This window comes from Pogoniulus pusillus, chromosome 18, assembly GCF_015220805.1.
Source record: "Pogoniulus pusillus isolate bPogPus1 chromosome 18, bPogPus1.pri, whole genome shotgun sequence".
Lineage (NCBI taxonomy): Eukaryota > Metazoa > Chordata > Aves > Piciformes > Lybiidae > Pogoniulus > Pogoniulus pusillus.
Genome location: NC_087281.1, coordinates 13,037,865 through 13,047,528, shown reverse-complemented (window position 1 = coordinate 13,047,528; position 9,664 = coordinate 13,037,865). Strand labels below are relative to the sequence as shown.

Sequence of the window (9,664 nt, the reverse complement as noted above, 5' to 3'; positions counted from 1 at the left end):
TTGATTGTCTAGGGCTGGGTGCTGGGTTGGACTGGATGTTGGTGTCTTCCAACCTGGTTGATTCTATGAAATGATGTATTTCTCAACCCATCTGTGTGCATTTTGTTCAACAACTCTCCAGTGTTGAACAAGTCGTTCAGTAGTGTTCAATATGTTCAGTTGAGGCAAATAAATCAAACCTCACAACTCTGGCCAAATAACTTATCCAGCTTACAGAATATTGCTTTCTCAGGGGTATTTATGCTAACTACTGCTTTTCCAGACCTCTGAAATAACATGAGCAAAGGCAAGCAATTACATGGTCACGGTTGTCTGCCATTGCAGGAGATCAGAGTTGTAGCCTCACAAAGCCTGCCCTGGTGACAAGCAAGGCTGTAATGAATGTGCCTCAGCATAGAATGTGAAGGTTGGAATGAGTGTGTCGGACCAGAGAGTGCAGTAGTGGCCTGGATCTCCTTCCCAGGTGGGCTGATGTCAGCATCTTAAATAATGGTAGAAATAAAGCAGATTATTTGTTTTAAATCTCCAGTTCCTGCACATTAGCAGAATTCATGAAGCATTCAAAGATCTTCAGCATTATGAAATGCCTCATTTATGAGCAAAGACCTCCTTTCTGTCTTACTTCCATTTCATTGGACTTGAAAGGTAGAAAATCAAACCCAGAGTCAACAAGGTTAACAGCTGAAGAGAATTTAGCAGCAAAAAAAAAAAAAGGTTAGGTTTGGAGAAATGTTTCATTGGACTTGAAAACCAAGCCCAGAGTCCACAAGGTTAGCAACTGAACAGAACTCAGCAACCAAAAAAAAAAAAAAGGTTAGGTTTGGAGAATTTTTTTTCATGGGACTTGAAAACTAAGCCCAGAGTCAACAAGATTAACAAATGAACAGAATTCAGCAACCAAAAAAGAAGGTTAGGAGAGTTTTTTTAGGTGAGAGGCTTTGCCCCTAAACCATCATTAAAGGTGAAAGAGTAGGAGAAAACACCGACAGGGCTCCTGAAGCCTACCTGCCGCGGAGAGGGAAGCCCAAGCCAGGAGATGGCACTGTGGCTCCGCGGACAAGCAGGCGGCTTCAAAACACCTCTCCCACGGATCAGCACTGCGACCATCTGGGGGGGAAACAAACCAAAAAACAACCGCAAGTCATCCGTGAAGAATCTAGTTAGGTTAGGAGGGATTTTTTTTCTTGTTTGTTGCAAAAGCAAGTGTCCAGCAGGGCACTGATTAGGAGAAAACCATCAGCTTCACCTCCTGTTTGGTGGGCATTGGTAAGGAAGCTTTCCAGGCAGTGAAACCTGAGTGGCAAAGCAACTCCCTACAGATATTTTATCCATGTAGCCTGCGAGCTGATGTGCAGAATGATGATCTACTCTCTTAGGTTAACAGGTGGGAACGGCAGGAGTAGGTACTGGTAGATAGCAGCTGAAGATGAGGCAGCAGTGTGCCCAGGTGGCCAAGAGAGCCAATGGCATCCTGGTCTGCATCAGGAACAGTGTGGCCAGCAGGGCGAGGGAGGTTATTCTTCCCCTGTACTCAGCACTGGTCAGGCCACACCTTGAGTGCTGTGTCCAGTTCTGGGCTCCTCAATTCAAGAGAGATGTTGCAATACTGGAATGTGTCCACAGGAGGGCGACAAAGCTGGTGAGGGGCCTGGAACACAGCCCTGTGAGGAGAGGCTGAGGGAGCTGGGGGTGTGCAGCCTGCAGAAGAGGAGGCTCAGGGCAGACCTCATTGCTGTCTACAACTACCTGAAGGGAGGCTGTAGCCAGGTGGGGGTTGGTCTCTTCTGCCAGGCAACCAGCAACAGAACAAGGGGACACAGTCTCAAGTTGTGCCAGGGAAGGTCTAGGCTGGATGTTAGGAGGAAGTTGTTGGCAGAGAGAGTGATTGGCATTGGAATGGGCTGCCCAGGGAGGTGGTGGAGTCGCTGTCCCTGGAGGTGAAAGAAAAGGCTGGCTGAGGCACTTAGTGCCATGGTCTAGTTGATTGGTTAGGGCTGGGTGCTAGGTTGGACTGGATGTTCATGGAGGTCTTTTCCAACCTGATTGAATGCAGCCTACAAGTTATATATCTGTAAAGGTGTCACACATCATTCTTGTTGGTGTCACTGACAGGTGAGATGTAGTCTTTCACACCCACCCCTCTCCTGCCCTGCAAATCTGAACCTAGATTACAGACTAGCTATAAGTTTACATGCCATTTTTATTCCTATTTGTTCATGAATTCAGAGCTTCAGACTTCTAGAAACTGGAATCCCCATGCCATGCGTGACGCATTCCTTCATGCAGACTAACTTCTCCCCTCATTTTCCTGTTTTATTCCCAATTTAAACAAACCTTCTCATCATATTCTTGAAACACAGTGCAGATAGTTAATTTCAGAGAAAATGAAAAATAGCTCATCTCAAAATGGGATGGAAAGTTAACACCTACTGCACACTTGCAGCATGTTTGTTGAATGGAAATCTGGGGTAACAAAGCTGAGGTCATTGTTTAACCAGTGTGTAACTCAGGGTAGACTTTGGCTCACTAATTCCAACCTTCAGCTGAACAATGCAAAATTCCTTGGATCACAGCCTTAGGAAAGCAGCACCCGTTATTTAATTGGCTCACCAAGATGGTGCCACTCAAGATTCAGCCTGTCAGCAGACTACATGTGCCCAAGGCTTACATGCCTCAGCACATTTCTTCACATCAATATTGCAGTTCTGCCAGATTAATACAGCTCTTAATATGCACAGCTCTTTTAAAGCTGGCTTACCCTTTTATGCCTAAAAATAATTGCAGGTGGGGTTTATAATTGCTAGGACAAGTTACAACTCTTACATAGCACACTCCCCAACTGCCTCTGCAAGGCTGGCACCAGGAAATATGATTGTATTGCCAATGCAACAAGTCAACCACTCAGAAGCCAGGAAAAATGAGAATAAGAGTAGACCATGCGCAGCTAGACCAGGCTCCTTCTGGGCAGCACTTGGACACTGAAACTACTTTAGCACATAAGAACACAGCATAGCACCATAGTTGGCCTTGGACCAGATGACATCTGACACTCTCTCCAAGTTAAATCATAGAATCAACCAGATCATCCAGTCCAACCTAGCACCCAGCCCTATCCAATCAACTAGACCATGGCACTAAGTGCCTCAGCCAGGCTTTTCTTGAAGACTCCCAGGGACGGTGCCTCCATCTTCCTTCTGAGGAGAGCTGGGGCTCTTTAGCTTGGACAATAGGAGACTGAGGAGTGACCTCATTAATATTTATAAATAAAGACTGAGACATCGAATGGTTCAGTTTGGAGGAGACCTCAAAGCTCATCCAGTTCCAGCCCCATGCCACAGGCAGGGGCACCTCCCACGAGAACAGGTCACTCAAGGTCTCTTCCAACCTGGGCTTCCAGTTCAGCCAACCACTTCAACTCATCTTAAGTGAGCAGAAAGCAGCAGCTAAACACAGAAGAGTAAAGAGACCCAGCCAGCACCCGTGGGTGATGTTAGAGCAATCATTGAGTCCCTAGCCTACCTAACCGGGGGGCCACCAGGCCCCCCGGCCTTTAGATCATCACCTCCACCATTCACCCAGTGTGCACCATGGGCACTCACCAGTCACGATGTGAGGAGGATCCTCTGCCCAGTTGGGCAAGCTTAGGGCTTCTGCCTTTCCTGAGAGGGGTTATAAAGGGGAGTAGGCAGGGAGGACAAAGTGCTCACACCTGGGGTGGGAGGAGACTCCAACAGAACCCAGGTGCTCTGGGTTTGGGGTAAACAGGGGAAAATTAGATGTAGGGTGGGGAAGGGGCAGGTGTGGTGGAAAAGGGGAAGTGGTGCTGGAACTCCTGCCTCATTAATTGCCCAACTAAATCAGGTGCCCAGGGAGGTGGTGGAGTTACCATCCCTGGAGGTGTTTGAAAAAAGACTGGATGAGGCACTTGGTGCCATGGTCTAATTGATTGGATAGGGTTGGACTGGATGATCTTGGAGGTCTCTTCCAACCTGGTTGGTTCTGTGTGAGTCTGTGAAGTCTGCATCTCATAGTGAGAGGCCCATATGCTGCACACTTCCCTCTGGGATTAATATTCCCACTGAATCTGAGTCTTGGCATTTGCCCTGCTGAACACAATATTTATTTACAGTTTCCTCTGGCTTCCAAGGCAAAACCCGTGGCAGCCACAGCTGTCTGGCTGAGAGACAGCAGACCATGTTTCAGCACTGTATCCCCAGACACAAGAGTGGTGACAGCCAAGGCAGAAGCTATGATTACACATTCACACAGCTGGATCACTTCTGAGCACTCCTGTAAACCTTGGAAGCGAAAGGGGCCAGGATGCACCTGAAAGGGAAAGGTAGGAGCAACCAATACCCAGACCAGCTTCAGTCTGCAAATTTATGGTTGTAGAATCATAGAATCAACCAGACCTCCAAGAAAGGAGAGATCTGAAGTGAGATGTCAAAAAGACGACAAGAAGGTTAGAGGAAAAAGAGTTAGGTGGATTAGAGAGTTAAGGCAGAGGCAGCCACAGAGACCAGATCACCAGAAAGAAGGCACAGCCAGAAGTGAGAGCTGAGCAGTGTGTGAGAAGTGCCCATCTCATCTATACTTTGACTAGCTGTGTTTCTCAGCAGAAGAATGAATGATATAGGGCACATGTTGTCTTTCTTCTCACAGCTAAGGATTTAATTTCACTCAGTGAAGTAGTTCAATTAGCCTCAAACCATCACAAGGACCAGATCTAATCCAAAACCTCAGAACACCTCCAGGTGTGATATATCTAATGGTTGTGTCTGTTGATTGAAGCTGGAGTACTCCTGACAGCTGGTCCAGGTACAATTAGTTTTATTGGCTGACTTTACCCCACGTTGTTTGCCAGTGAGGCAAATGCACATTGTGATGTTTGCTGTGTACTATCACCTGGTTGAGCGAGGCCATAAAAGAGAAGGAAACTGTAATGAATGTGTGCTTTTAACTACCTTTACAGCTAAGAGTGGTTCAGTATCTGGCTGTTTCTTCAGTAAATCTACAGAGATGCACATATCCTGTTTTGAAGAGCACTCCTCTCACCTACACAATATGCTTTCCATGGTTATCACAAAGCAAACATATTTATTGCCTGATTTGTGTAATTTCCATCATGCTGCTGTATCTTCTCCACCATTAACACCCTGAGAATGTTTCCAATTCCTAATCTTGTAAAGAGTAGCAACATTATGATAAAAAGCAAACACTTAGCAATCGATGTATTTTATTGTTCTCTGCTGAAGGTAGACAATGAATTATCTCTCAAATGTATTAAAAGGATCAGAAATAACTTGTCTGCACTTAAAGCATGTTAGCATGTTCAAAAAATGCTACCAAACCAATCTGGAATAAACTAGGGTGCACAATAGAATCATAGAATCAATCAGGGTTGGAAGGAACCACAAGGATCATCCAGTTCCAACCCCCCTGCCATGCCCTGGGACACCCTAGCCTAGCACAGGCTGGCCACAGCCTCATCCAGCCTGGCCTTAAACACCTCCAAGCATGGGGCCTCAAACACCAACCTGGCTAACCCAGTCCAGGCTCTCACCACTCTCATGATGAACAACTTCCTCCTCATGTCCAGTCTGAATCTCCCCACCTACAGCTTTGCTCCATTCCCTCTAGTTCTGTCACTCCATTATAGCCTGAAAAATCCCTCCCCAGCTTTTCTGTAGGCTCCTTTCAGATACTGGAAGGCCACAAGAAGGTCACCTGGGAGCCTCCTCCAGACTGAACAGCCCCAACTCTTTCAGTCTGTCCTCATTGCAGAGGTGCTCCAGCCCTCTGAGCATCCTTTTGGCCCTTCTCTGGACACACTCCAGCATCTCCACATCCCTCCAGAACTGGATGCAGTACTCCAGGTGGGGTATCAGCAGAGCAGAGGGGGAGAATCACCTCCCTCCACCTGCTGGCCACACTTCTCCTGATGCAGCCCAGGATCTGGTTGGCTTTCTGGGCTGCAAGTGCATACTGCTGGCTCATGTTGAGCTTCTCATCCACCAGCACCCCCAAGTCCCTCTCCTCAGGGCAGCTCTCCAGACATTCACTGCCCAGCCTGGATTTGTGCTTGGCATTGCCTCCACCCAGATGCAGGACCTTGCCCTTGGTCTTGGTGCACTTCTGAGGTTGGCTTGTGCCCACTTCTCCAGCCTGTCTGGGTCCCTCTGGATGGCATCCCTGCCCTCCTGTGTGTCTGCTGCACCACACAGCTTGGTGTCATCAGCAAACTTGCTGAGAGTGCACTCAATGTCTCTGTCTGTGGCACCGACAAAGATGTTGAACAAGACTGGTCCCAGGGCTGATCCCTGAGGGACTCTGCTTGTCACTGGCCTCCACTTGGCCATGGACCCATTGACAGCCACTCTTTGGGTGCAGCCATCAAGGCAGTTCTTTATCCATCTCGTGGTCCACCCATCAAACCCATATGTCGACAGCTTGGATGCCAGGATGTGGTGCAGGACAGTGTCAAAAGCAACAGGAAAAAAAATTCAGAGTAGATTTTGAGACTATAATCTTTATCTGGGGTCACCTCCATTAGCTTAAGCAAAGTTGCAGTAACCCACATTCAGAGAGGAACCTGGAACCTGTTTCCTTGGGAAAAGGTCACTCCCCATAGCAGAATAATTATATCAGCCTGCAAATCTCTGTTTTCAAACATATGGATATCACCATGCATTATGATAAACCTTCCCCAACCATTCCTCCAAAAAGAAGAGCCCTCACTAATTTAGGGCCATGAGGCTGGTGAGAGGTCTGGAAAACATGACCTATGATGAGCAGCTGAGGGAACTGGAGTTGTTTACTTTGGGGAAGAGGAGGCTGAGAGAGGACCTTATTGCCCTCTACAACTACCTAAAAGGAGGTTGTAGTGAGGCTGGAGCTGCTCTCTTCTCCTGAATTACTAATGATAGGACAAGAGGAAATGGTCTCAAGTTGTGTCAGGGGAGGTTTAGGTTGGATGGTCAGAAAAAGTTCTTTACTGAGTGAGTGGTCAGGCACTGGAACAGGCTGCCCAGAGGGGTGGTGGAGTTGCCAATCCCTGAAGGTGTTTGAAAGAGTGGATGTGGCACTTGAGGCTATGGTCTAGTGATGAAAGATGCTGGGATGAAGGTTGGACTGGATGATCCTGGTGGTCCTTTCCAACCATAGCGATTCCTAGTGATGAGATGTTGTGTGAGGGACTTGGTTTAGTCAAGGACTTGTCAGTGTGAAACTAATGATTGGCCTCCATGATCTTGAAGGTCTGTTCCAATCTAAAAAATTCTGTGATTGTGTGATTCTGTAATCTGGGAATAGTTAATAACACTGCTGCAACAAACACTGTGTTTTCCAGTGTCTTCCTCTGAAAATCTTCCTTGGACAAGTTTATCCAGGGAGTGAAAGGGATACCTTCATTTCTTGTACAAACCTCCTCTCCCTAATTTCCAAAGCCTGGCAAGTAATTAGTCAACCTAAAATATTCCCTCAGCAGTGTTAATCAACTTCAGCAACCATTCTGGTGCCACAGCACATAATGCCAAGGCAGCCATTTTACTTAACAATCTCTGAAGGATTTGGACCAGGATGCATAAACAAAGGAGCAGGGCATAAGGAGGTGCAGTTGGGAGAGAGGGGCGGACCCCTGAGGATAGTGGTGTTCAAACACCATTTAGAAAGGGATTAGCAATAACAGCTCTTGGAGAGGAAAAGCCACAAAAATGCCATGCATTAAAGGTTTTGAAAAAGATTTCTTCACAGCTTCCCCTCCACCTCTCCCATTCAACCTACTGTAGACTTTGCAGCTCTAATCTAGTCAGTGGCTTACCTCCAAGTCTCTTGACTGTATGACAGAGGATGCCATTGTTCCTCATACAGTTTTGTAATCAGTCTTCCCTGCCCCAGCTTTAAGAAAAATTGTTAGAGGCAGAGTGCTTGAACCAAAGCTGTTGTACAGCAGTGGCAGCCTGTTCTTACACTAACACAACGTCAGAGAGAAGAGATCATAGAATAGAATCATAGAATCAACCAGGTTGGAAGAGACCTCCAAGATCATCCAGTCCAACCTAGCACCCAGCCCTATCCAGTCAACCAGACCATGGCACTAAGTGTCTCAGCCAGGCTTTTCTTCAACATCTCCAGGGACAGTGACTCCTCCACCTCCCTGAAGACTGTGTCCCCTTGTTCTGTTGCTGGTTGCCTGGGAGAAGAGACTAACTCCCACCTGATATGATAAAGTCTATAACACTCATTGATTTGCTAAGAGGTATAAAAAGCCAATGTATAAACTATTCTGTCTTCTTGGCCTTTGGGCACTGGATCTGTTCACTGTTCCTTCATTCCTCTCTCTATCTCCTCCACTAACCTTGACTGACCAGATAACATGTGAGCTTTGCTGGTTGTTTTCTGTCTGAGGAGTGAGAGGGTGGCATTGGCCCTTTCTGGGCTTTCTTTGACTGGGGAGGAGAAGATTGGATTTCTGTATTATTTCTGCATTGCCCATAATTGTAAATCATAGAATCATAGAACCTTAGAATCTAGCAGGTTGGAAGAGACCTCCAAGCTCATCCAGTCCAACCTAGCACCCAGCCCTGTCCAGTCAACTAGACCATGGCACTAAGTGCCTCAGCCAGGCTTTTCTTGAACGCCTCCAGGGATGGTGACTCCACCACCTCCCTGGGTAGTCCATTCCAATGGCAAATCATCTGAAAGTCTAATTCAGTTTTCCTTGACTTTGAAACTTGTTTAGATCACAATTTGCCTTGTATTCAGACCTGCCTTATTTAACTTTAGGCTCCTGTCTACTGGTCGTATCACAAGCAGAGGACATTCACAGGATCACAGGATGTTAGGGGCTGGAAGGGACCCAAGGAGATCATCGAGTCCAAACCCCCTGCCACAGCAGGACAATACTATCTAACACAGGCACTATCTAACACAGCTCACAGAGGAACACATTGATGAAAGGAACCAGACCAATCATGCTAAATGCTACCTAAATTGGCAACAGGATTTCAGCAAATACATCCTGGCAATCAGGCATACTCCAGGGTCAAATCCCTCCCTGACACAGGGTAACCAAAAGGTGCTTCTTACAAAACACAGGATCAGGATAACAGGATCACAGGATTTTAGGGGTCGGAAGTTAGAGGGGGAAGTTCCTAACCCAGCACATGACTCTAAGTGATTGTGGCAGGGGCTGTTTCTCCTGGCATAGAAGTGTGCTAACTTTCCTGTCTAATCTTCTCCATTGGTTTTGTTACTGGAACAGGGAAGATCACAATTTCTAATCAGACCCAGATTTGACATGAGCATTACTGCTGTGTGTATATATAAGCTAGGGAATGTGTTCTGTTCAGAATTTATCTCAGGGCAGTATGGAACTATGCCTGTTGAATGTTTGCTTTATTTTCTCACCTTTGAAAGTATATACACTTGTGCTGCTCTCAAAGGCTGACAAGTTTTAGCCTCAACCTGCTTGTAAGTCCATGCCAGCATGCTCACATTGTCAGGGGCTCCTCCATTCCAGCCATGTGCTGTTTATGGTACTGTTGGAAATTGATGGCTACGAAGTCACCCTGGGGATGCTTTTTATTTCCTGTCCAGGTTCAGTTATCAGACAACAACTTTAGCTTCCTGCTAGCTACTCTAGTTTAAGTCTTTCCAAGGGATT

General features: G+C 46.7%; 1 long non-coding RNA gene across 1 annotated transcript; it reads right to left on the bottom strand.

Moving 5' to 3' along the window:
• Positions 1–905: 905 nt before the first annotated feature.
• On the bottom strand, positions 906–3,634 carry LOC135183300 (uncharacterized). Its single transcript, XR_010305493.1, has 2 exons — positions 3,600–3,634; positions 906–1,107 (listed from the first exon to the last, which is right to left on the bottom strand). It is a non-coding gene; the product is annotated as an uncharacterized LOC135183300 (long non-coding RNA).
• Between the last annotated feature and the right edge of the window lie 6,030 nt (positions 3,635–9,664).